The sequence below is a fragment of the Athene noctua genome, chromosome 14 (assembly GCF_965140245.1).
Source record: "Athene noctua chromosome 14, bAthNoc1.hap1.1, whole genome shotgun sequence".
In the NCBI taxonomy this organism is placed as follows: Eukaryota; Metazoa; Chordata; class Aves; order Strigiformes; family Strigidae; genus Athene; species Athene noctua.
In genome coordinates, this window is record NC_134050.1 from 12,849,663 (window position 1) to 12,876,587 (window position 26,925).

The 26,925-nt window shown below is 39.6% G+C and overlaps 1 protein-coding gene across 1 annotated transcript in view; it reads left to right on the forward strand.

Annotated features, from left to right (window-relative positions):
- The window catches only part of DENND2B (DENN domain containing 2B), a 141,005-nt gene that overhangs the window by 40,883 nt on the left and 73,197 nt on the right, over positions 1-26,925 (forward strand). The gene's annotated exons all lie outside the window — the stretch shown is intronic.

Here is a 26,925-nt window from a genome sequence, read left to right on the forward strand (position 1 = left end):
GTGGCATTGTCACGCCCCTCCCGCATCAAAATCTTTCATTAGGTTGATTTGCCTTACTTCCCCCTGGTGCTGTTCTCTTTTCACTTTTTAAATTGTGCAGTTGTTGAAAGATACAGATAATCAGCATCCATTCTAGTGTCTTTAATTAGGCATATTATGCTGTGTTAAAACTCAGCAGAAATGGGCTTCCTATCCTTGTATGCTTCCCAGTTTGTAAGTTTGTGTGTTTGGCATCTCTTACTACAAAACAGTAAAAACATAAAATGGGGTGGGGGAGGTGGGGGTGCGGCTAAAGGAATTTCTAGAGAGATATTCATATGTAAATATTAAAACCAGATCCCTAATGATATCTGGCATTCTCAAGTCATTTATCATCCTTCCATCAGTGCAGACAGATTGGTGCTGGGAACTTGGGTTTATACTTCAGCAAACTTTGGACCTACTCTTTTGTTTTAAAATCTTTTCCATTATAAATAGCTTATGAAGTACTGTGGGATACTAAGTTATTGGATAATAACTGTCAAATAAACTGTCTTTTCTTATCATCACCATCTGTTTTGATTAGAATTTGTCAGGAAAAGATTTTGTAAGTACAAATGTGGACCTGAAGCTAAGGAAAATCTTTGAGTTGTACTTGCATGACAAATGAGGAGATGAATAGGTTGTCATGCACCAGTTTTCCATCCCTTATTTTGCCTTATGTAATCTTCTTCACCTGTCTTTGTGAAACCCTGTAAGGATGTTATTTGAGTCAACCATGAGGATTCTTCATTCTAGTCAGACTGTAAATCAGTGGAGTAAGTACTGGTATAATAAAAGTTTAAGTCTTGCTGGATTTATTGCAAACATGTTCAAGGATTCGCTTAAACTGAACAGTCATTGTCTCTGTTTAGTGTGGGATTTGACTGGAGATTTGGAAATGTTCAAATGTGCCTTCTCTATGATTTGTGGGAGTAGAGTTTCAGTAAGTGCTGATACTAGCATAACACAGGTGTATTACTCTCCTGGTGGCTAAGACATCCTTTTAGTGTTATTTTCTTGTCACCTCAAGTTTTATTGCAAGACTCTTTGGTTGGAATCAATGACCTTAAAAGTCTTTTCCAACCTAAATGATTCCATGATTCTAAGACACCAGGTGTGTTTCATTGATGTAGCATCACCATCTGGTTCAACCTTTTGTGATTCCTTATAGGTCAGAAGAGAATGTCAGTAAAGTTTTATAGAAGTCTTTCTAATGACCTTGGCTGTGAATCAGACCCTTGTAGGTCATGGATTTAAATTTTAATCATAAAAATCTTCACTGGAAAGGAGGTGCCTTCAAGTAAACAGCTACACAGCTGCATGCTTTACAAGTATCAAGATTCTTGCAGTAACTAAGATTCCTTTGGTCCTCACTGGAATGTGGGTACCACTTGCATGAGGCACGACAGGCCAGTTTTCCACCAGAGTTGCGCTAATGGCAGTTTAGAAAATGAGGGAAAGACAGATGAGCAAAGTGAGGATGTTATTTGGGAGGATAACTGTGAGTCTCGCCTGAGAAACTGGTTGTGGGATTCATAGGTTTCTGCTGTTAGCACAGGAGTGGAAAACCTTTGGATCTGAAGAAAGTGAAGTGATTTAAATGAACATCCACACTAATGCATTCTTTCTGAAGTTATTGGAAGTTCATTCATCGCTTGTTACAAATTGATATTTTAGTGTGTCTTGGGTGTGACAAACTTGACTGTGCTCTGACTAGGTAAATTGTAGAAAGATGAAAAGGGTGGTTGAATGTATGGAACACTCACTGTGAGGCAAGAGTAGATTGACTGGGACTCTTCATCCTGGAAATGAAAAGATTGGAGGGGAAGAAGGGGTAATATATTGCTTCAGAGACTTCTGTGGAACAGAGACGGTAAATAGGGAAAAAAATTATTTCCATTTAACAATCAATGCAAATCAAACTAGAAGACAACAGGTTGAAAAGCAGTTGAAAAGAAGATACTTCTCTGTTTTTAAACTACAGAACTTACTCCTACAAGATGTTGCAAGCAGACAAATTCATGGAAGAAAAAAATCTACCCAAGGCTTTTAGCCACAGAAGCAAAATCTGTGAGTCAACAGATTGTTAAACTGATTAAGCAGCACTGCATGCTCATCTTGTTCTTACTCTCTTCTCTAGGCACCTGCTAACCGTCCCAGTCAGTAACAGAGCCTGGACTAGAAATGCTCTTTGGCCCAAGCTAGGGGGGACATTCTGATGTTGTTTGGAACAAGAGCTGTTTATAGGAAGCAGTTATTGGAGAGTTTGCAAAAGGATTATTATACTTACAAAATTAGACTTTGTGGCTTTTGGTGAACTTCAGGGACACAACTTTAATCCTTCCTTGTGAGTCACTGAGGTGAACGCTAAAGAACAGGAGGTGAGGAAAGCACCTTATGTGCAGCTGAAAGCAGCTTCTTAGCAATTCTGGCAGGAAGCAGCTCTGTGAAATATTAACTCTTCAACAGGAGACAAAGGAGCCCATAGCATACTTGCATCAAATGACTATTTGGTTTGGTTGCACCATACTTAAGAGGATCAGTGTAGCTATGAGGAAACTTTAAGAAAACAGAAGTCAAAGAAAATGCATAGCGGTGTTTGTAGTGCTCTCCCCACATTGTGGCTTGCTTTCCCTTAGCAAATGATTTAATCTTTATCTGTAGTCTTTGTGTTTATGCAGAAATGTTATTTGAATTAATTTATAAAGTATTTGTCCTAATTTTGTGTTTGCTGCAGTACAAAGGTAAATGTAGAAATGGCAGTACCAGCTCTAACTTAAATATCACCTCAATGCTATACTGTATTAAAACAGGCCTATAGTTATGTCTGTGAGGTCATGCTCTACTTAACAAAGCATAGGTTTCAAATTTGTAGTCTGTTTAATCTAACAGAGAAAAGGAGGAAAAAAACCTGAACAAAAAAATTATATATTAATATATTATTCTATCTTAAAATTGCAGCTTAGTTTGGGATGTTAGATGTGACAAGCATCAGTCTAGAGCTGAGAAATGTTTAGAGTAAGTGTGGCTACATAACTTCTGTAAATCATTATTAATGTCTTCACCTCTGACTAATATGCCATCTCTTATCTTGGGATCTCAGGGCACTTCATACACTTCACTTGAGCCTTCTCACCTACTGCAGTGTACTGCTGGAGTACTGCAAGTGTGGAAGTGCTTGTTTTTAGAAGAGCCCATCAATTTCCATTTTTTTATCTGAGGGTATTGCATGAGGTGTAAGTAACTTCAGAATTTGCAGATACAGGCTTCTTCCAATGTACTTATAAGTAATTTCCCTTTAGCTCCAACATTTTCTGCAGTGCAGGCTGTGCCTGATGTATGAGTCCCACCTTGTGAGCTGGATGCAGAGCTGGAAATAATAGAACTGCCAGGCATTGCTGTCCCAATACAGGCAGTGTTGGAATGAGAAACAGAATAAATATTATTTTTAAATAAATATTTTTACTTTTGGATAGGGTTTTAAAATAAATTATCTAATTATTTAAAAATGAGCAGTGTCCTTCTGCTGTAAGCACAGAATATATCCCTGCAAGCAGGATTATTTAGACATTGATTTGAGATACTTTCCTGATTAATAGCTTTCAGCTAAATATCTGTTAATCTGGAAAAAACCCTGTACACATTAGTATCTATTTTTGTAAATGGCATACTTAATGTAGACAAAACTAGGAAGATATTTTTATTAATTAAGCAATAGATGCACTTTACAAGCTATCTAAAAATGATGTAATTACAGTTATTTTCAATTGCTTGAAAAGCAAGTAAAGGTGATTGTCTTCTGATTTCTTAGAGAACAGTACAAAGTCTATCCCATGTAAAGCACATTTAAAATGTGTGCATACAAGTTTCACAAATCAAAATTTAGGAATGAGCTTTTGAAAGCTTAAGCACATTTGTATACCATTTACATTGTACAAAAATCAACTTCACTGCAAGCATTTTACTAGCACGGTGACTTTAGCAGTATATATATATAGGGACTGCTCTGATGAGCCAGAACAAACATCGTTTTAGTTTAAAGTCTCTGGGCTTGATTTGGGAAGATAGCCAAAGCAGAAACGGATTCTGTTTCCAGTTGTGTGAAAGAACTATGTGTCTGAGGAGAGCTGTTCTCAGAGGCGTATGCATCTGAGGAAACCTACATCACCAGAATCATGTGAGCTTTGGCGTGGATCGGATTTTGTGATGTGGGCTGTCATCTTTCCACCCAGTCCACACAGGAAAGGTGTCATCCTCACTGAGTTAGAGAATGTTCTCCAGCTGAGAAATCCTGATTTAATGACATGATAAACTGAGAGTGCTGATGTCAGTGGGTCATATAGCAAGGCATCAGAAATTTGTGCTAGCAAAGGATTACATCTGCAAATTGCTGGGAGCACAAAGTTGCAAGTTAAGTTCCTAGTCTAATAACGTTCATAAAAATTTCCTTTCTAAATACTTTTAGTTGAATCTTTGTATCAAATATACTCTTGCTTGATTAAAACTGAAATCTGATCTCTGAGTTGCGTCTTTCTCCTTGCCTGGGAAGAACTGAGCTGGTATCCACAAACCTCTAAATACAGGCTTTGGTTTTTATCTCCCAGTGCTGTGTGAGACCATTCCTGCTGTTGCTGACGATTTGTCAGCCCCGTTAGTCTAACATGTACTGAGGTATGTCTGTGCTAGCTTTGTGGCTCAGGCCTTCTTCAGAAATTATGTTAACAGGATAGAATTTTACTTGGCAGGAGCTAGTTTTACCTCCAGCGAAGGCAACGGAGATGCACCACAGAAACCAAATTACTATCTGGACTAATGGAACTCTAGAGGTGGCTAAGGAGTGCTTCAGCTGAATTGTTTATAATTGTTTAAATATCAAATAAAATGACTTCTGTTTCTTAACTAAGGAGCCCATAAGGTAGTGTTATGTCCAACTTTACTAAAGTCTGAGATTATGCTGTGATTATTCGCAGGTAACATCACTGTTGGAAGTTCAGAGGGAGGGCACCTCAGGGTGATGCATTCACTTGCTGCTAGCTAAACCAGAGGCCAGACCTGGACCTGCTTCTGCAGGGCCTCGGCTTCTGCGTAACCATCATCAGTCGTGTAGAGGGAAGGCCAGGTGCTTCCCCTTTGGAACAACAGGTCTTTGCACATGGTTTGTGCTTGCTTCTTGCTTTTTGGGATTATAGATGTGACTGCAGGAGATGCAAGTGTTCTGTTTCCAGTATCCACCCTGATTGTTTTGCTTGGGAACCTGGTAAATAATCACTGCATTTGCGTAAGCAAGCAGAACCTCTCTTGTTTGTTTTAACAGCAACAGTCTGGATGTTTGAGCATGATAGAACACAGCAAAGCCAGGCTGTGGAGTCGTATTGTTCTGGGGTGGTTACCTGTCCCCCTCGTGCACACACATCCATGCTCAGCTACTTCATGTGCACATCGAGGTCTTGTGTTTTATTACTGCGTTTCTCTGATGAAGGCAGAAACAATAAGCTTTAAGAAAAATCTTAGATAAAGGAAGACATCATGTCTGTGTTTCAGTCTTAAAAAACTGAGATGTACAATCACGTTCAAAATCAGTCCTAGTCGAGCCAAGTTCATTCAGTTTTACAGGAAATCATTTATTTTTAAGTGAAATTAATTCTTGATCCACATTAATAAACCCAACTGAAATACTTTCTTTCCTTTGAAAAAAGGGTTACGTGGCTGTGGTCTGGGCAGAGGATTAGAAATATTTTGCTTTAGGAATTGAGACCTCCAGGATTCTTAAAAGAATGTGCAGATATGTCTGGCGTTGGGGTTAAGCAGTGCTCCATTGGTGTCAGTGCTGGAGCGTGGGTGGCAGTGGCAGTTGTTTGCTCTTCTGGTTTGTCCTGGGAGTGTTCTGTTCCCTTTCCACAGTAAATTTCTCATTTCAAAGGTGATCTCATGTGAGGAGAAAAACTTGTCTGTATAGGGAGAAGTATTGTCTTCAGAGATGCAGTGCCTGTGCAGTACTTTGCTCTCATTTAGAGCGATCAGTTCATGGATGCAACTGCAGTGCTTTTTGCTTGCTGTTACCTGATGTGTAACAATATGATTTTAACTTAATTCATATAATTTCAATCCTTCTGCTGTTGTAATTCCTCACCCCTAATAAAAGAAAAAACCCAACCTAAACCAGTGCTCTTCAGCTCTGTGTTAAACTATAGACACTGTCCAAATTTACTGTCAGGTCATTAATCCAGATGCAGTCCAGTCTGCCTGCACTGACAAATGAATTATTTCACGACTAATACAAAAGAGCTGTGTTCACCTCCGGGGCTGGATGCCTCGGGGGGGGGGTGGTGTGTGGCAGATAAGGCAGGCCTAGAACAACAGCTCCCTCACCATTGCTGTGACAGAGCGTGGTGAGGGAGATAACTCTGCATCCACCACAATGGAGCCCTGAACCTACTGTAAGAAAAATATTAATACAAACAAAATGTAATTTTTTGTATTTATGTTTTTCATGTAAACATAAAGACCATGATATTTATTACATGTCCTGAGTTTTCTGAATGGAGAGCATCTTGCAGAAGGCAATAACTTGGAAATCAAAGGATGCATTTTCAGCTCCGTGCGTTACTCTAAAACAATGAGGTTTTGGTCTTGTTTGAAACTCTAATGCATACAATTTTCCCACTAATTATGTGTGATTGCCACTGTCTTAGCACAATTATGATAGAATAAGACATGAGAGAATACTTTTTCTTTGCTAAGGATGTGGACAGTGTTGCTGCAAGTGATAGAAGAGCTGCTTCTTTCCCTTTTGTGGATGGCTGCATTTGAATTACAGGCAAAAGGCTCTCTGTCTGGGCTCTACAGTTAGTTGCGTGGTTTAAAGGAGTCTCCATAAAGCATTGGTTATATATTGGTTGTAGCTATACTATTCTTCACACTTGGGTAAAATTTTCTGTGTGGATGATGTTCCCATCTGTGCTTAATAGAATGTTTAGTGGGATGTTTGGATGCCAGTTCAGTTTGTGTTATGATATGCCGTGGGAAAAAATGTTGCTGCCCCAACTGTGTGCTGAGAAGCTTACCCAGCCAACCAGGAGCAGTGTGTCTCAGTGCAAACCTTTCTCTGGAGGAGACACACAGGTTTAGGTGCAGAAAATAGCAACAGAGAAGGCAGAGGGTCTAAAGTGGTTGATGGTAGCACAACTTTAGGGAGATTCGTGTATGGTTTGGTAGGTTAGCGGTTGCTGTTTCATGCATATTTGGGTGTACAAGTTCTTATTTTCAATGGATTCTGGCGAGGGAGGAGTGAGAATAGCTTAGAAAGGAGAGCAAGCTGCGTATGCCTAAAGCAGGGAGCCAAGCCTTCATTTCATACATTTTAAAATCAAAGCTTCTTTTGCTCAGTCAGTCATGGGGTAGCCAGGGCTATACCAGCTCCCAGTTCTCCCAGTCAGAGCAGCCCTCAGGGACTTTATTAGAGCACCAAGAGGCCAGTGGCATGAGTTCAGCTAATGTGCTCTCAACGTGTCCCAGGCTCTCCCCGCTGCCTGCGCCAGGCAGCAGATGGGCTAGGGCCAGGGCCGGGACCACTTGCCCCCGCTGCGGGAGAGCTCCTGGCAGCCGAGTGCGGCTCACGGCAACGACGCGCTCTGTGCCGAGCTGCTGGGATGTATTTTCCTGCCAAAAGTATTTGCCTACTGCTCAGAAATACGAGTGAGAATCTTTTAAGCTCTTCATGAATTTGTGAAACAAAACCCATAGAAAATGTTTGTTACTTTAAAAAAGAATCAAGTTTTGATATTTTGACAGTGAACTTGAAAACGGGAAGATTAGTGGTTCAACAAAACTCTGTTAAGAGTAAGCAATATGCTGAGTTATTGGAGCCGTAATAAGGCACTGCTTTTTTAAAAAAACATTGGGGTTGAGAAAACAATACAAATAAACTTCAGCCAAACAACTGTGAAAGCCGAATAACTGATGTGAAATCTATTAGCAAGTATTGTACTCCTTTAAATGCAGAAACAGCTTGAACTGTGCAGCTGACAAATTTTCAGCAGGTCAGTTCCCAGCAGCGCAAACTTACTTTTGATTCAGAAGGGAATAAAAGCTGTTATTTACCCTGTGAGGTTGAATGTGTGTTTGGGACACATAGCTCTGGCAGCTCAACTCTGAACTGGGCTCTGGGAGGTGGGAGAGCACCTACTGTCACCAGGAACAGAAACATCAGCAGTGGGAACAAGTCAAAGCACTGATTCAAATGACCCTGAAACTGGGAAGAGCTTGAATACAACTTTGACTTTATTGCTGTCCTTTATCTGACATTGGTGGGGTGCTGATTTCTGATGGTTTCAGGAATAGTGTTCCCCTCCCTCACCCTGCTCAGTAGTGACCTCAGGGCAGTGGATCAGAGGGCATACTGAAATCTCTTGAAATCCCTTTAGCTGCGTGGCAGAAATATTCTTGTAAGCACAGTGGTCTAGGGCCATAAGAGCAGAATGGTTTGTAAGATGATGTAACAGCTTCTGATTAGATCAAGAGATAGAACTGAAGAAATAGACCTGCTTTTGGATGCATCCTTTAGGCTTCCTCAAACTGTTGATGGCAGGGGGCGGGGAATTTTGTTATTCCATTTCTATTGTTGGCTATTTTGTTTCACTTGAATTTTAGCTGTCTGTTCTGGAAGAAGCATTACTTACTTTACATGCACTTTGTCAGTCAAGCAAATCGCTTTCTTAGATGGAATTTGTCTTAATATATCCTTCTCATTTGCACAGATTTTAAAGAAAAAAACAAAACCACCACCCTAAAATTTTGATTGCATTTTGCTTCATTCAGCTTCAGATCAAGTTTGTTTTATTATTACTCGGAGGCTGCAGGAATGTACCCTGGCAAATGACTTCCCATTGTAGTGTAATTCTCATGGCACTTTGAATGCTTTATGATTCTATATGCAGGAAATCATATATCATCATTAAAATTAGCTTTTCTATCAAAGTTTACATTTGTTAAAAACACTGGAAGCTAACTAAAAAATGAAAAGTAACAAGTCTTTAAAAAAAAAGCAGAGAGTTGTAGTTGACAAGTTAGACTAAAAGTGGCATTTTTAATGCAATTGTGTCTGTTCCAGTACAAAGACTGCTTAGACTAACACTGCAATCTTTATTTATTTAATCACTATATTTACATTAGAGTTCTCAGTAGCACTAAGACCTGAACTAAACTGTTACATATTTTTGCAGAAAATCATTATGACGGCATGGTTTGGGAAATGTTTCTGATGTCTTTCTAGTGCTTTTTACTGCACTGAAATGTAGTGAATAAAAGCGATGAGCAAGATAGTTGCTAAAATACTTACACGAGTCCCCATCAGTGTAGTATCAAAATCAGAGCAGGAGTCTGATGTGAATTTTTTTTTTTTTGGGTGGTGATAAGAAGTGAGATAGAAGTTCACAGGGAATATAGGATAGCAGTCATGTGCAAAACATTTTTACATCAATGTCAATATTTCAATTTTTCTGGAGGAAGTTGTTCTTGGGAATGAAAGTCTATTGCCTTCTGGTCCAGAAAGATACTGGCAATCTCACTGAAAAGACCAACAGAGATACCAAGTCATGAGCATTACTAATGATGTTTCATGTTCTGTGAGTATCTGTCCATTAGGAGCTGGTCTGAGACCATCATCCCTTTACACCCAAGCTGTTGAAAAGCCATCAGTATGGGAGAACAATTTCCGTTCTGTGCCCTAATCAGACTGGATTTGAATCACCGATTTAGAAATGAAAGAGTCTGTGTTCTCTAACCAGTTTCCTGCACTGTTTGGTTATCCTAAAAAGATACTTTCCACTTGAGCAGAACAGAAAATTAAAAGAAACCATAGCAGAATTTGTACAGACTAAGACTGAAAGGAAGATCTGAGCATAATGAAATGAATTATTGTGCATTTCTTCCCTGATTGGAAAAAGGCAGTTTGTCCAGAAAGCCAAAGCAAGAAGTGCATTGATATAGCATCCTCATGATCTTTTCATGTACTTTATCCTCTAAATAGCATAGTAACTATTCGCCAGGTGATACTGGGTACAGAAACTGGGAATTAGCTAAGTGCTTGATTCAGTCTCTACACTAAGCGTTACCCTTGTCTTCCCACTTGAGGAACATTAACAACAAATGGCCTTTAAAAGCAAATGAAACTGTAAGCGTTTTCCTGCAAGCAGAAAAATAGGAGCTAATGGAAATACACAGGTGCCATCCATATTATTACAGTATATAAATGCCCATAGTGCCTAGGAGACTTTGAGCAAGAGATGTCAGTGAGAGCCCTCTGTAGGAGAGCAACAGGTCTTGATTATTCTGCTGTTGCTGTCAGCACAGAGCCAAGCTTGCAAAAGTGTGCCTGTAGACTTCAGCCATGCATAGGACTTTTGAGTCATCCATCTTTATCTTTTGCATTAGATGTGGCTTTTTCAAAACTTATGTCACTATTCCCATCAACCACATCAGATTATTTCCATTTTGGCCAGCTCCTGTATATAGAACTGGCCCTAAAATGAGGTGTTAAAATAGGGATGTGCCACGAGGGAATGTAATAACCATCCACCCTCTGGAGCTGTTGAACAACAGACAGCAAGGTGCAGGCATCTTGTAGGATGAACTTCAGTGTTGAAATATAACAATTGTAAAAGATATGATGTTCCTAACAGGCAAATATTACTACCGTTTTTCTTTAAATTTTTAATTAATTTATTGAGCTAATTCATAAAATTCTATTGTAGTCAATGGGAATGTCAGTTCCTGTGACAACCTGACTGCTTCTTTGGGAGCCTAAATATATTGCAAGTTTTTTTATTATCCAAGTACAGGAATTATGTTCCAGGTACCCAAATGTTCCTCTTGAAGCACTGTGTTAAAGTAATATAGAAAATAGTTAAATAGAGAGGAAAAAAAAGGGAATATTTTATGATTTTAATATTAACGATAAGCATATGTCTTTTAATATTTTATTATGAGGGAGCTGCAGAAAAACCCTGGGGTAAATCAAAAGGATTAATTTGTTTTCTTCTCTCCTTAGCTATAGAAAAAATGTCAGAATTGCAAAGGCAAGGTAACTTCTTCAGCGTAGGCCATCAACAATACTGGCTGTACAGCGAGTACACCTTTATGACCAACAATTAACAGCAGCTAATAGATGGAAATGGTATTTGCATTTTGATTAATAAAATAAGCCTGGTTTGCATCAGAATTTCTCAGAAGTAATCTTTTCTAGGTAACAATGTAACTTTGAACTGTGGAAATACAAAATTATTGCCGTGGCAGTAGCATAGAAATGCTTTGTGTTTCAAATCCTGCTAGCAAAACCTCAGAAGGTCTTTTTTCAGCTAATGCTGGCAGGCAGGTGGATTGCTGCTACAGGGGACATTTGTGGATTGGGATGGGGTAGTACTGATGATGTTCAGGTATGGGTAGTGTTGGTTAATCCTCCTGTTATCACGGCATAGGTAACTCCGGCTGACTCGCCCTTTTTTTTTGCACAGCGGGGCACGTACCCAGGGAAGCAGCTTTACTGTGCAGGGGCTGAGGCTGTGAGAGGACTTGTCAGTACAGACAATTGAACAAATGCCCAGTAATCAGACTGCTCTCACAGGAAACCTCTAACCCCTTGATTTGCTGCTGATTTGGAAAACGGCTTTATGTCAACATAGGCAAACAGGGGAGATGGCAGATAGCCTGTGTCTGTTTGAAACTGTTGGCAGAGACGCGAAAGCGTTGTAATGTGGATTTTTAACCTCTCCCTTTCCTGTCAAACAGCACTGTCACCCGTGTGGACTTCAAGATATGTGTTGAGTCTGGCAGGCTCGTTCACTGTGTCTGCCTGTGGTTTGGTACCTGACACAGCTTCTTTGTGTTCATGAGCAACAGGCAGCTGGATTGCCTCTGTTCAGAGGTTCGGGAATGAATTGTAAACTGTTGCCCCCTGCAACTTTAAAACAAAAACCCAAACAAACCAAGATCTTTGTCAAGCCATGGGCAACCAGGGAGAAACTTCTGGCTTGCCAGATTTCTCACACACCTGTCCCTTCAAAGTCAGCATGTCAGATCACAGAGAAGGGCTTTGCTACTGTTAGTTTTGTTAAACATTAATGTCGGTTTCCTCCCTTTAAGCATACAAAGGGACAGGTTTGATAAACGCACTTGGACCGTGTGCCATTTGTTGCTGGACAAGTGAAGCAGGCGGCATTCAGGAAGCAGAGAAGCTACGGCAGGGTATGAGGGACTGAGAGCAGAATTCCTTCATCTCCATTCTGCGTACTTCCAGAAGGGAAGAGCTTCTGAGTAAGTCTGGGATTGGTAGGCTGAAGTGATCACAGTGATGGATAGCTGTGTGCTTGCCAGAGGCACGAGGGGAGGAAACTAAATAAAGCAGAAGTGAAGAACATGAAGTGCCATAGCACTGAACTCTTTAATGTCCTTTCCTATAAGCAGTTTTGCAGTAGATGGGCTTTCTACAGCAAAGGGCAGGAACCTGATACTAGCATTCCACTTACTAAAGGCACCAATAGGAGCAGCTTTAATTTCCAGAGTTTGCAGCTCTGGTATAGGACAAGGGACTGCGTGGGACTAAAACTTGTGTTTTACAGCTCCTCTCTTCCTCTCGTCCCCCTCCCTCTCTTGTTCTCAGACAGAACCTAATTTCTCTGCCTGGCTAAATGCATGTTTATTGTATAGTCTGATGAGATTCCATTTTTTCCTCTTTAATTCTTAAAGTTGATTTTTGAGTTACGCAGCTGTATTCATACTTTCCTTTCTCAGATCTGCCCCTGGATGACAGTGTGTGTGAGGAATGACACCTTTTTTTCTGACATACTTCGGGTGCATACTTTGGACATGCTAAACTAAATTTGGTTTTATTGTACAGAAAGAGTTAGTTCATTAGGGAGAGGCCATACTTATTTATACCTAGGCTGAATATGGCTTACACTGGCTGTAATTTTTCTAAATGCTGGCCAACCACTGAGATGGAAACACGGTGTTAAACGCTGGCACACTTTTGTGTGTTGTGCTGGTTTTGATGCCTGGTTTCAGTTGTTGTTTTTTTTTTTTTAAATATGTTTTCTAAGAAACTTACTTTCAGGGATATGAGACAGCTTGAGTTTTTTTTCCACTGAATAAATAGCAGAAGTCTTACGGGTTTGTGCTTTTCAAGAAAAAAAAACAGTATTGTGGGCCAAACTCTGGGGGGCTCTGAGGGATGTAGGTTAGGGTCAGAATCTGGACTTCACTTTGTTGCTTCAGATATTCATTAGTTGAGAGCCCATGCAAGGAGCTTGTTGTTAGTTTTTGTAGTCTTTAGAGAGCAAATATTTTCACAGCTGATGAGATAATAAACACTGCTAGTTGCTTTTTCTTGCTGCCTTATACATAGGTGTTGGTATTGCCTCATTTGCTCCATAACAATTTCATTGTCTTGATGCTTTGCCTGATGCTATCTGTGTATTTTCCTGTAGGGACATGAGCTTTATGTTTGTCCTGAAAGGAAAGGATGGGTGATATAAGAAATGTCCACTTGCTTTTAGTTGCTCTAAGTTAAGTTTAGTTGCCCTAAATTAAGTAAAACTTGCAGTTTCTTATTACTGAGCAGCATTCCAGTTGCATGTCAGTGGTAGCAAAACGTTTTTATCCTCAGGGTTATAATACATGTAAATTCTCTCATAAGGTATGAATAGTAAAAATGTATTGTCCAGCTCCTTATAAAACCTAATAGGCCAACAGAAGAGTGTAAAACTAAATCCAGAGTTTGATAAGAAGCCAAGGTCTTGTGAGAATGAAATGTTTATAAAGGATATATAAATCCCCCAGATTTTATCCTGATTCCAAATTTAGACTTGAAATCTCACAGCTCTTATAGGTGTGGTGATGAAATGTGATCAGGGAGGTTCATTTCAACTGGGTGAGTAATATACACGTTTATGTTACCCTTGATCATGGTGAAGAAAGTGATGGGGAGTGTCTTTCTCTGACCTAACTCTGCTCCTGTTGACAGTTATGGTCAGTAGAAAGTTGAGAGAAGCCAATGTCTGAATCTTTTGGAAAGTTTCCTTTAGATCATGTTTTCAATATTGGTGTGTGCAGTGCTCGAGCACTGGCTGTTCACTCTTTTGTTAATGTTCAGTGACACTGAATTAGGGCCACATGTAGCCTTTGGTCAAGTTAAATTTGACCTTGTCTGGACACTTGGGTAAATAAGTATGATACCAACAATTATGGCAAATTATAGCTTGGCTTTTTTTTTTTTTTTTTTTTTTTTTTACTGTTTCAGTTTATGTCTGCCAACAGATTGGGGAATAAATAGATCAAAGATTTTTTCAAATCTGTGTTCTACTAAAAAAACCCCAAAACGCAACAACTCTTGGCTGGCAAAGTCTTTCATATGACACTTGGTTGTGGGTATGCCCAATACATTTCCTTATTTTCCTGGCTTGTTTAGCTAAACAAAGTAGAATGAAGCATACAGTAACCAGTCAGATATAGTAACCTCATTTAATTTTCAGTGAAGATGTTATTTAGACTGAAACTTTGTTTTTCATATGTGCATTTGCGCGAGGTCAATGCCTTAAATCTTCCTATAACAACAATTTTTGCATGTTTGCATCTTTTGTGACTTCTTTTTAGCAACTCTTAATTTGTGCTGACATAAGACAGAAGAAAATCAAACCCTGATTCAAAGATATTTAAAGAAAGTTAATGAAAATGGACCATCACTGAAACTGAAAGAAAATTCCCTCTTAAATTCAAGCAAAGTATTCAATTTCTTCTTAATCTGTACAAATCTATGCACACTGTAACGTGTACCAAGGGTCATGCTTGTCTGTCATAGCTGGAATTTATTTTACATTCCATAAGGTCAGAGGTACTAAAGAAAATTATGATGATAAGAGAGGCCAGGGTTGTAAACCTTCAAATCTTTCTTCCTTCAGAGGCAGAATGCAGCCTCCAAAGATGAGACACATATACTCAATTAACATGTACCCGATAGACTCTTAATGTGTATTTTATGTTATTTCATCCATAATTATGTTCCCTTGCTTCTCTCACCATAGTGTCTGTAAAACATAGTGTTTTATAAAGTAAAATGATTAAATTAAATTAAAATTAATTATATTTTAAAATAATATTGTATTTTATATAATTATATTAAATCATTTACATCAATAAATTAATTATATAAATAATTATATTTAATAAAATAAATATATATATTAATCTGTGAGTATCAGGCAGTGCAGCTGTGGTCTGTCATATGGGTTGTATGTGATGTGATGAGGGACAGTGGCTCACAACTTAAAGGTCAGTATAAGTCGTGGCAGGCAGTGGCACCTTCTGAAATGCTCTTTGTACCCTTAATCTGTCCTGATTCCAAAACTGTGCTCTAACTCTGTACTAGCTGTTTCTGCTGAACATATGAAGTATTACCTATCACTTGAGCATGTTTTTCTGGTATTTGAGAAAGCATCAAGTGTCCATGTGTTTTCTTCCCTCTCCCTTGCTTTGGCACCTCCATGAGTCATATTTCACTTATCAACTGGTTCTTCTATTTTCTGCTTTTCCGGGTGCTGAAAAAAAATCCTGCAGTTGTTCACACAAAATTCATGTGTTGTGAGAGATATTATTAGTGCTCCCTTCTACAAAGTCTTGTTATGAATGTTAGACTTGTTCTTAAAAAAAAAAAAAAGAGTAGCCTTTGTTAGGAAAACTGTTTTGGCCATCTTCAAGGGTTGCAATGAATGTCAACTATCAGGGTGCAATTGCATAACGAAGTGACTGGGAAGTTGACAGAGGAAGGTAATATCCTTTATTATGTTGGAAAAATAGTCCAAGTTTTAGGCACAGAGATCTTTGGAGATCCAGGCAGGTGGGAATCCACTCTCCTAAGGGACAAAGGAGAGAGGGTGAAACTTATAAAATGAAGCTAAAGATGAAGAACAAGCGTACATTTCTCTACTCTTATTCTAAGAATAATACAGTAGGAAACAAAAAGCTGTCAGACTGCTTCATGCATATTATAGAAACATGTACAAAAAGTGCTTTTCAGAGGACAAATAAGCTTTCTTAGTGGCGTGTAACTTAGCACGAGCGTGCTGATTGTATGCCATTATTTCAGCTTTGCTTACAGGGAAGTTTTTCAGACAGTTGAACTGGATTGCTGCAGTTGTCTTGGTGACAGGATGGCACCCAGCTACTGATCAGAGATGAGACCCCCTCAGAGGCCTGAGCACTCTTTAGACGAAATCAGAATTATTGTTTCTCTTCCATTGCCTCAGATAGTCCGCATGTATTGTGAAGGTAGTTCACAAGTAATGAGCTTCTCTTGCATGGCAGTCAGAGAGATTTGGGTTGGATAGGCTGTATTCAGACAGCACTGATGTTGGGGTTGTTCCGGATTCACAGAGATAATGCAGGAGCTTCTATTCTGCCAGTATTTTAAAATTCATGTTATTTATTTTATTGTGTTTATTTTTATTTGATTTCATATGCAGTGCAGTAACTCTGCAAGCAGCACAGACATTTTCAGATCTTTTGAATCACTTTGATGTTACCCTGTTGGGACATACTGTATTTTCTCCAGATGTCTCGGGCTTTAAACTTCCTGGATTGTGATATTAGTAGTTGAAATGATGGCAGAAATTAAGAATGCCTGTTTCATAGCAGACAGATGGATAGTGGTTTTCAGTTTTATAACCTGCTCTTTTAGGATGCTTTCTCACTGTGTTAAATAAACTACTTTACAAAACTAGAAAACTGTAAAAAGCAAATCTCTACAGAAACACCTCACTGGACTTTGGCAGCCCATGAAAGACCAGAGCTAAGCTGATGGGTCTGGAAGGAAAATGTGGATACTGGTGGGAGATGCAAAGAACAGATTTTGTATTTATTCTGAGAGCAACTTCACTGAGTGGATGAGATTGAGAATGGTTGTTAAAGATGGGGTAGAGTCCTGAATTCCCATTCTCTTTCTGTCTGATATTTATTCTTAGGTCTACTAGATGATGTTTTGTGTGGCCTTGAAGTTGATTTATATGTAAAGCAGGGAAACCAGGCTTGGGTTTTATTCTGGATTAGCGTGCAGTCAGGACTCATGACTTTGTGGCTTCCAGTTCAGTTGTTTTCCCTTTGGGTATAGAGTATTTCAGTAAACTATACAGTGACCTCGTAAAGTTTTCTGACTTGTCAGAGCAGAAGAGGGATGGACCTATTTACAACAGCTTTTCCAAACCAGAATTCCAGACTTGGAGATCACCAAATGCAGAATGGCTTCAGATATGTGGAAACTAAACATCACAATTTCTACAGATAAGTTTTAACCTTTCCTGAATTGTGTGAATGTAAGTGTAGAAAACATTCAAAGCTCTGGCAGAATTATTTCCACAGAGTTTATTGTGTTGAGATTCCAGGGTAGATAAACAAGCATGTTGAAAAATCACCTGTGCTTTGAAAAAGCGAAGTTGAGAGCTTCCATGTATGCTGGGAGTTTGAACAGTCATGTTTAGACATGCTGCTAAAGAACAAGTTTCAAGGACTGGCAGTTCTTAAATAGACAAATAAGAGCTTGTGCATTCTGCCTGATTTAAGAAAATGCTGTCATTTGCTTGTTGCCACTCTCTCCAACAAAACTCACAAGATCTTAAGAAAGCAGGTGAGAATTAAACATGCTGAACCATTTCTAGAACATAATAATAATAAAAAAAAAAAAGTAACAGTGGAGATATAACAGTGGAAATATCTATTGCATAGAACATGTTATGGGAAAAGAGTAACTGTGAGGGAGGCTTCCAATTTTCAATTTAAATCATACTACTTTTTTGAGGAGAAAACGAGAGAGGGTCCTATGGAACCAGTGCACTGTACTTCAGTGGAAAAGAGTGGTGTGCTCTGATATTTCAATTCTTGCTTTTAATTGTTTTCCATGTGCAGTCAGCTTCTGATTACAGACTAGTCAACCCCCTGTGTTTCGGGTAGTTATTTGTATCTGAACAGAGGGGGTGAAAAAGGTCTAAACATGGCATTGTTTAAAAACCATCCTGCACTTTCTTTGTAACAAGCAGAAGACTGCCATAAACCTAGAGCGGCAGGCAATCTAGCCCTCTCTGTCTAGATAATTTCACAATTTCCTGTTATCTTCTTCACCCGTAGAAATTTCTTGGCAAATGCACGTGTATCTAGTGCACACTGATTGATCACAATTTATTTTACAGTCATTTGTCAGTGTCAGATTTTCTTGCTGTCTTGCTTTGCAGCTCCAGTCTAATGCAAGTGTATAGGATCTGACTCATCAGCATTATTTGCCCTTTTTTTGAAGACTTGTAGAGCATAGTTGCCACTTCGTGTAATTTACTTTGGCAGACAGACACCTGAATTTCACTGGTGTAAATCAGACGTTTTGTTTCTAAGCCATAAAAACACAGTTCAACTGCAGTCAGCTGAGTTTCTGTGTACTTCTCTTTATGAAATGACTGCAAAGACCCAGAGGTCTAGAGGGGTTTTATACGCAGGAATTCACCACAGCACTCCCGTGAATGCATACCACGATTGTTATCATTAACTCAGAACTTCTTGGGAGCACAGAAACTAGAGCTTTTAGAAACGGCACACAGAGCTTGATCCTTTTTTTTTGTTTCACAGTCCTAATGGCCTGTCATTTTGGTAACTAGTTCTGACATAGTCTCAATTTTCATTTAAATGGAAAGTATCAAAATTCCTTGGGGAAAAAACATCAAAAGTACAAACAAAAATAATTGGAGTTTCTATTTTTCTTCTATCTTTAAACATTTTGTGATATTAATCCACTTCGATTTTATTGCCTCCTCATTCTCTAAATGGTGGGACTTTTCCATGACTAGCACATGTCCATGACAGCGAGCCTATTTCCAACAGTTTCATAATGCAAATTCACTTTTCAGTTTATAAAGTATTTTCTGTCTTTTTTTTTTTTTTTTTTTTTTTTTTTTTTTTTTTGTCACAATCTCAAAGTCAACAATAAAGGGAAGTGATTATCTGGAATGCAAATTTTGGGAATTTTGGGCCATACTCCTGGTGAGAGCTCAAAAATCATAAAGGGTCTGGTGAAGGAGGAGTTGTTCTGTTGCCACTTAGATCACTTTCCAAGTGAGAGACAAGATGCAACAAGTCGTACTACCTGCTTCATTACCAAGCTGAATCAGCTCAAAAACCACCTTACTACTATGTGCCCAGCACTGAGTGTGAAAAGTTCACCTCCTTTACTCACCATAAGCTCTTTTTTAGATTTAAGATAATTGTATATCATCTGTAGGTATCTACCTGAGTTATGTAGGAAAATTACAATACTGTGTGCTATGCCAGAGTGCAGAACATGTTGCAACTGCCAAACAAGGTTGGATTTAAATTCAGTAGTGTAGAAGGTCCCTTTTGTCTGGTCTTAATGTTCCCATAATCCCTAGTTACAAGGAGTAACAGTAACATTGATTTTAAAGTCCTTTTGTACTCCTGATACAATTAATACAGCGAAAGCTGCAGTTTGTCATCTTTGCTGTAGTATACAAGGCAGTTGTGTAAGCCTAGATGCTTCTTTATGTTTGAAAAGAAAATGTCAAAACTCAAAGTACCATCCGTTGTGGGGGTCCTCTTGGGCCATCTCAACTAAGCAACAGAGCCATTTCCTACCATGTATTTTGGTGATGGTTGTATGTTTGACTACCCAGAAACACAGTTAGACCAGTCTGGCTACCTGCATTTTTCCCCTGAGCGTTCGCTGTTGCTGCCTTACAGTCCTGCCTGGCTGAGTGCTTTGCAGCATCAGTTACTGCCTTTCTGTCCCCACTGGTGAGGACATCGCTAGGGCTGAGGAAAGGAAATGGCACAGTGTCACAAACAAATTATGCTGAATCTTTGCTTCTCTGTCCAGTGGTTTGTTTCATAACTCATCTCAAAATGCAACCAAACCACTAACTGGTAGCATTTGGTAGCTAAAAGTGGACTTCTCATAGCTCTTTGGAGGAAAGCATAGAGGAAATTATTCCTAGTTCTTGTCTAGAGAGGAAGAGGAAATTTTTTGGGAAGTGTCCCTCAACATTGCTTCATTCAAAGTTGTTAAGGTTTTTTGGCCTTCTTTGAATTACTCTGCTTTTTTGCACCTGAAGAGGCACAGGTGGAAGATTGCTGTACTGCAGTAGTGTGTTCAGTTTTCAGTTGTGCAAAAGTATTGATTGGTACCAGCAGCTTTCGCAAGCATGTGTCTGACAGGCAGAAGAATGCTTTTCGTGGTTGGTTTGCTGGGTGATTTTCTGGCAGCAGTGCTGTTAGGGTGGTGTGAAACTGTACTAGTTACAAGGAGCTGTTGGTACTGAACCTTTTCAAAACTGCCTTTTTTTTTTTTTTTTTTTGTCCAGGGCACAGAAGTAATGACACAGAAACACTGGTTCTAATTTGAGCTTCTGTTGGTCTCTACACATTTTCTCTCCTCTGCCTGCTATGTCATATCAAGTGGAAGTTCAGTGGAAATGAGTGCCATAGTACTCTGTATGTAAAACCATGGGTGCCATTACATCCTTTCTAGGTAGTGGTGCATCAAAATGTGCATGGCACACTTGGTTCCAGGGAACAGGTGAGCAGGGTGCACTTCCCTCTCACTTTGCCTTCCTCTGGGAAGGACTGATCTCAGTATTCACACTCACAGTGGTTGCCACAAAGTAGGAGCTGCTCCTTACTCAGGGGACCTTTGTGTGCTCCTGAACCACTCTGTTATTGAGTGTACAAGGCGCTGCTTTCAGATGCACATCGTCCTGCCGCTTGCTCAGTTAAAAACGTGCCTTTTCATTTGTGTTTCTGCATCCTGAATTATGGGTCTGGTCAGGTCTGAACCCATAATACAATCCATTTTTAGTCTGAATACAAAAATGCAAGCAGAGCTTTTTAATGTGGTGAGAAGTTATACTTGCATGGGAAAAAATACCCTTTTGAAAATCTAAGAACCCAGTAAGTTATATCTTGTTCTCCACATTTCTTATTTCTCTTGCCTTTCAACTGTCTGAAGGCTCATCTAGACACAAAATAAAATCCCCAGGATTTAGGGGGTTTTTGAAATTCAGTTATAAACACAATTTCAGTTTTTCATCCTGAAGTCTGAACACATCGATTTTGTTTACTCAGTAGCCAAAAAGTCTAACAAGATACCAGAAAGGTGAGGGCTTTACCGTTCTTTCTGACAGAGTGTTAACAATGGATCTCTGAATTAGTGTTTCAAATGATCATTTTTGTGCAATCTTTTGCTTGAGAGAGGTTCTTTATTTAAAGAAATTAAGATTCTTATTAATCATAAAATGTTATTAATTTGTAGTATTGTATGAATAATTTGAAAGTTGGTAGCTGAGCATTTCTTAGCATTCTCTCACAAATTTCCAGAGGACTTTGTAGTTACATCCTCAATTACCTGAAATCAGGGCAGCTTTAGTGCCCATATTAAAAAAGAGTTTTGCTGGTCTTACAAGGAGAAATTTCTGTTGCTTCTATTTCAGATCTCTTTAAATGTTGGCTAAAGCAACAAGAAGCTTCTAGCCTTGTGTGGCAGGCCAAGTCTGCTCAACACATGAACTAACATGCTTATGGTCACAACTGATTCTGACTTTATTATTACTCGGGAACAGGTTAGGTTGTTCTGAGAAAAATCAGGGATAAGCAGAAAGCCTAAATAAAATACTAAGAAAACAATATTTTCCTAGCAGAAGGGGTGAGAAAGTCCCGAGGAATAAAAACAGCGCTGTGTGACTTCGTGTGATTTTACTAAACATCAGTGTTCCTGTGAAATGACTGGAGCTCACCATCAGGAGCCTGGAAAGACCCAGTACCTTTTTGTCAACATGTTTCTTGCTCTTTTTTTCAGTAAACGGGCTCCCAAGCATGAGCATGTTGAAGTGGGAAATTCCCTGGGTCAGCGAGCCAAAAACTTGTTTTATTATTCTGTAAGTGTTGGTTTAAAGCAGGGCAGATGGGATTTGCAAAACTGAAAGATTGCTGAATAGCTTCTGCCAACTTGTCTTTCCTCAGCACAGGATGATCTGTGGAGTCACTCGGGATGCTTCAGGAGAGCTAGAACAGGGCTGTGAAGTCTGAGCTGCTTACCTCAGAGGTCAGAGCAGGGCAGTGAGAGGAGTCCTGTAACTCTTTCAAGGCAAATCACTTAACCATCCTCGTCGCCTTTAATCCCTGGTCTGAAATGCAACTTAATGTTGTTATTAGTATTTATAAAAAGTGTGTGGATCATGAATGCCAACTCTTCAATAAATTCACATTCTTGTTATCCACTGTACTCTGATTTCCAAAAGACTTATAAAGCCAGCTCTTTGGCCACCATTCTGGCTGCCTTCTGTTGTTAAAAGATATCTCATGAAGTTGTGGGAATTGTCTGCACTCATTCTCCTCTTCTGGAGTTGATGTTTGGCAGTGGAAGAAAGCAGGAGCTGTGCTTCTGATCAGCTGGATCAAAAGGCCAGGCTCACTGCTTTTGGTACTGATCTTCTACTGCCCACTTTCAGAGTCATCCCCAGGAATTAAATTCTCCCTTTTTTATACACAGCCAAGTGCTAGCACCTATGTTCTGCAGTTAGGAGAAGATTTGTGTCTTGTCCAAAATTATAGATTTTTTTTGACTTTTGGGTCAGATACAGGGTGAGGGTTCAGGCATTTATGGCACCAAGAACCAGCCCTTCTCCATCACCATAGATTTTTTAGTACAAGCCAGCCTTGCGAGAGGCCTCACAAAGAGGGCAGGTACTGCCTTTCTTCACAGAAACATAGAATGGTTTGGGTTGGAAGGGACCTTAAAGATCATCTAGTCCCAAACCCCCTGCCATGGGCAGGGACACCTTCCACTAGCCCAGGTTGCCCAAAGCCCCGTCCAACCTGGCCTTGAACCCTTCCAGGGAGGGGGCAGCCACAGCTTCTCTGGGCAACCTGTGCCAGGGCCTCACCACCCTCACAGGGAAGAATTTCTTCCTTAGATCTCATCTAAATCTACCCTCTTTCAGTTTAAAACCATCACTCCTCAGCCTATCCCTACCCTCCCTGATACAGAGTCCCTCCCCAGCTTTCCCATAGCCCCCTGTAAGTACTGGCAGGCCACTGTAAGGTCTCCCCAGAGCCTGCTCTTCTCCAGGCTGAACAGTCTCAATTCAGCCTGTCCTCACAGGGGAGGTGCTCCAACCATCTGATCATTTTTGTGGCCTCTGGACCCGCTCAAGCAGGTCCATGTCCTTCTTATGCTGGGGGTCCCAGAGCTGGACACAGCACTGAGGGGAGGGGGGGTTTCATGAGAGTGGAGGAGCAGAATCCCCTCCCTTGACCTGCTGGCCACACTTGTCTTGATGCAGCCCAGGATATGGTTGGCTTTCTGGGCTTTGAGTACACATTGCTGGCTTGTATTCAGTTCACCTTTTCATCTTTTGCTTTGTGATGAGTAGGGTGCAAATTAGCTCAAAGCAATGTGGTAAGTCAATTCTGTTCTCTTCTTGGTGCAGATGAAATACAGCTCCATGTTATCCACAGGCGTCCGTTCACTGGAACTGATGAAAGGAGATGCCTGTTGACACGAGCCTTTATTAGAGAAAACAATATGCATACATACATTGATCCATGGAAATCATGTATTTATTTGAGAGTGGGTCTGGAGAATTACAGTTTTTGTAATTATTTCTATGTTTGGGTGATAAAAAGAGAAACTGGAGAGAAGGACTGAACCAGAATTTGAAGATCAATTGTATCTAGAATTCAAACATATGTGACTGATACTATCAGTTTTCTCCTACTGTGGGTAATTCTGCTGATTTCTCTGGGAACAACTCACACAGCAAAGCTAGCATGGTCTAGAGGGCTTGAAACCACCTCTCAGATTCTGTCTGCTTCCCTCACTGTGCAGCAATGAGTCCCCGGAGGAAGGTAGTTTGAGGGTCTGTGACCTGTTTACAAGACATTGAGGGCTGCTTGGCAGGTGATTTGCCTTTGAGACTGCAGTTCGCTGCTGACTTGCCAGTTGGTTTGAGCGCTGCACACAAAGGCCGTGTTTTGGAAGAATATCCTTATCAGATAGGCAATGGGAGCAAGTTATTGCAATGTGTTTTGTGAAATGCTGATGTTCTCAAAGAAATGTCATTGCTTAACAAGTGAACTTGTTAAGAAAACTAAACTTCATTCCATAATCTTACTTATGCTGTTTATGCATACTATTTTGAAGGTGTGTGTTAATGATGTGCTTTGTAAGGTGCCGCATGTACCATTGTGTATGTAGAAAACTTCAATAAAAACATTTTGCTTTACAATCTTTGTATGGACGACTGCAAGTTATTTAATTATTCGTCTCTGTCCAATAATACTAGTCTTAAAGTCTTGTGGAACTATTGTGCCTTCAAGAGAATAATCTTCTAATGGAAGTAAGTTTCTTGGGGAAGGACTATTTTATTATCCACTGATCAACTTTTGGACTTCCTTTTTTTCATTCTATTACTTGCTACTGTTCTTTAGAGGACACATGCCTGAAGCCATATAAAGGTTTGTTTCTTTTTCTTGTTGAATTAGTCCTATAGCTTCTATCTGGATTACTTAGATTTAGAGTATAACGCGATGTAAAACAGAATCTTTTTCTTAACTATGGTATCCTAAGTATTGAACAGCATACAGCTCCAGAGGGCCTGTTGCTCTGCAGCCCTAATCTTGCATAGTAGAAGTGGGTGAGAGTTTTGCAACTGAATTCAGGGGTTTCAAGATAGAGCCTTAAGTGCAGTTACGTTACGAATGGCTCATATCTCTAAGAAGAAACATTGTGCAAATTCTGCAGGTTATGCAAATCATGCTTTTACCCTTTTCCTCCTCTCTGATGAGTCAACAGACCTTTTCCTGATAGTGGAAACAACTGAAAAGATGTTTCTTATGAGTGTAAGGAGATGAGGGACTATGCCTATGGTATTTTCTATATAGCGAGTCAAAGGCAGAGAGAGGATTGTCAGCATGTCCTTCACCTCTGCTGTCCCATTACTGACTGTACCCCAGTCATTTTGTATTTTTGCTATTGTCAATACAGATTGTAATTTAGAATCTAATAAATGAGTTTTAACATGCTAAAGCATTCCGCATGGCCTCTTTGCAAAATCAGTCCCTATCCCCTCGCTGAAGTCTTTATATGTAAAATACACTTCCACCAGGTCATACTTGTTTCATTAAGAGAAAAGTCAGTGCAGGTCTGGAGCAGACCTGTGTGACATAGAGGGATTAGAAGAACATGATCTCAAGTCTAAGCTAAAGGAGTGTTAAGAATAATATAAAATCTGTGACTTTGTGGTATTAAACTGAAGAAATGAAGACAGGACAGCCAGGAATTGTGAAGAATCAGGGCACCCCACCAAGTCTGAGGAGACTGATTTAGGTTTCATCTTCAGATACGGTAAAGGTATGTAGGCCACGATAATTCTACGTAATTCACTCAAACTCTATGCTGCAACAACCAGCCAAAACCACTCATCACCTGTCGCCTGCTTTTGATCTTCTGAAATCTCTTATGACACCTGTCTGAAGCAGTATAGAATAGCAGGAAATTTATCTTCTAGAAAGAAGAGGGTGTTTTCTGACAGGCATCCTTTCTGTCCTGAAATGAGGAGGCTTTAAGCAATTGTTGGTGAAGTATTTGCCACTGTCTTTGGCATGAGATCTCTCTTTTCTTATAGACAGGTTTATTTTTCAAAATGATGAAGAAACAGAAGTCACCAAGCAGTGCAATTTCTGTGCCAACAAGGCTTGATTATCACAGGACTCTAAAAAAGACATGATTCCTTTTGCAATAATTTGATCGGTGTCCTTTTCTGACCAGAACCTTCCTCTTTGTGATACTTCTGAGCTTTGCTTGCAAAGTATCCACTGTAGGAAACCAGAATGAAATCTAATAATTTGGTTTGGGGATGTGTTTGAAGGAGAAGAAAAAGCAAATTTTTCAGAAATTGCCCCAATGCTCTAGACTTTCAGATTAATGCACAGAACTTGGTACCTGTGCCTATAGGTGCTGGCTGACTGTTGGGGAGAAAACCCATAGTGTCAGGGATCTTCTGAATCTTTTCTCCCTTTGTTATAGTGGAGACATTTGCTCCCATGATTTCTTTTGGTCAAATAGGTCTTTCATTTGAATTTTGTGTGTACAGGAGAGTTCACAAAAAACCAACTTGTCCACAGTCTTCATAGAACAAAACTTAACTGCATATGCAAGGCATTAGTTTTGGGTCTTTCTTCTTCTTTCAGTACTGTTCGGAACAGAAAGGTTTCTAAGACAAAATTTTAAAAGAGTCATGATTAGTTCTGCTATGGTTTGTTTGTATGTATGTATTGTGGCAGAGCAGTAAACCCCCTTTTTTGACGTGGTTTTGAAAGCCAAGACAGCTGATTAATGTGTTGTTTAATTTCCTTTTGTCTTTTTGTTCTTAATCTTTGCAACAATGTACAAATGCCCAGTAACAATGGCTGATCTTGCAAACCATGGCAAAATTTTGTTCTGAGGGTTTTTTCCAAGGTAACGCTGAGACCTTTCCATATAGTTTATATTCTTCAACACATAGTGTGGACAGCTTAGTATGTTTTTTCAGTCTGTGATACACTTTTGATAAGAAGTTATTTCTGTTATTTTTGATAAGGAGAATTTAATCTGTTGTCCACAATGTCAGACCAAAGACAAAACAGGCCTTCCTTTTGCTGTTTTATTTAGTTTACTGTGTACATCAGGGGTTTGCTAAAATACTGCAGCAGCTGAGCACGGAGGTATTTTGCTTCAGAAGTTATGAATTAAAACCTGACATCTTTTTAAATTGGTTTCCTCACTGCAACCAGTGAGTAAACTGTCCTCCTTGTTGGTCGGATTTTCTCCTA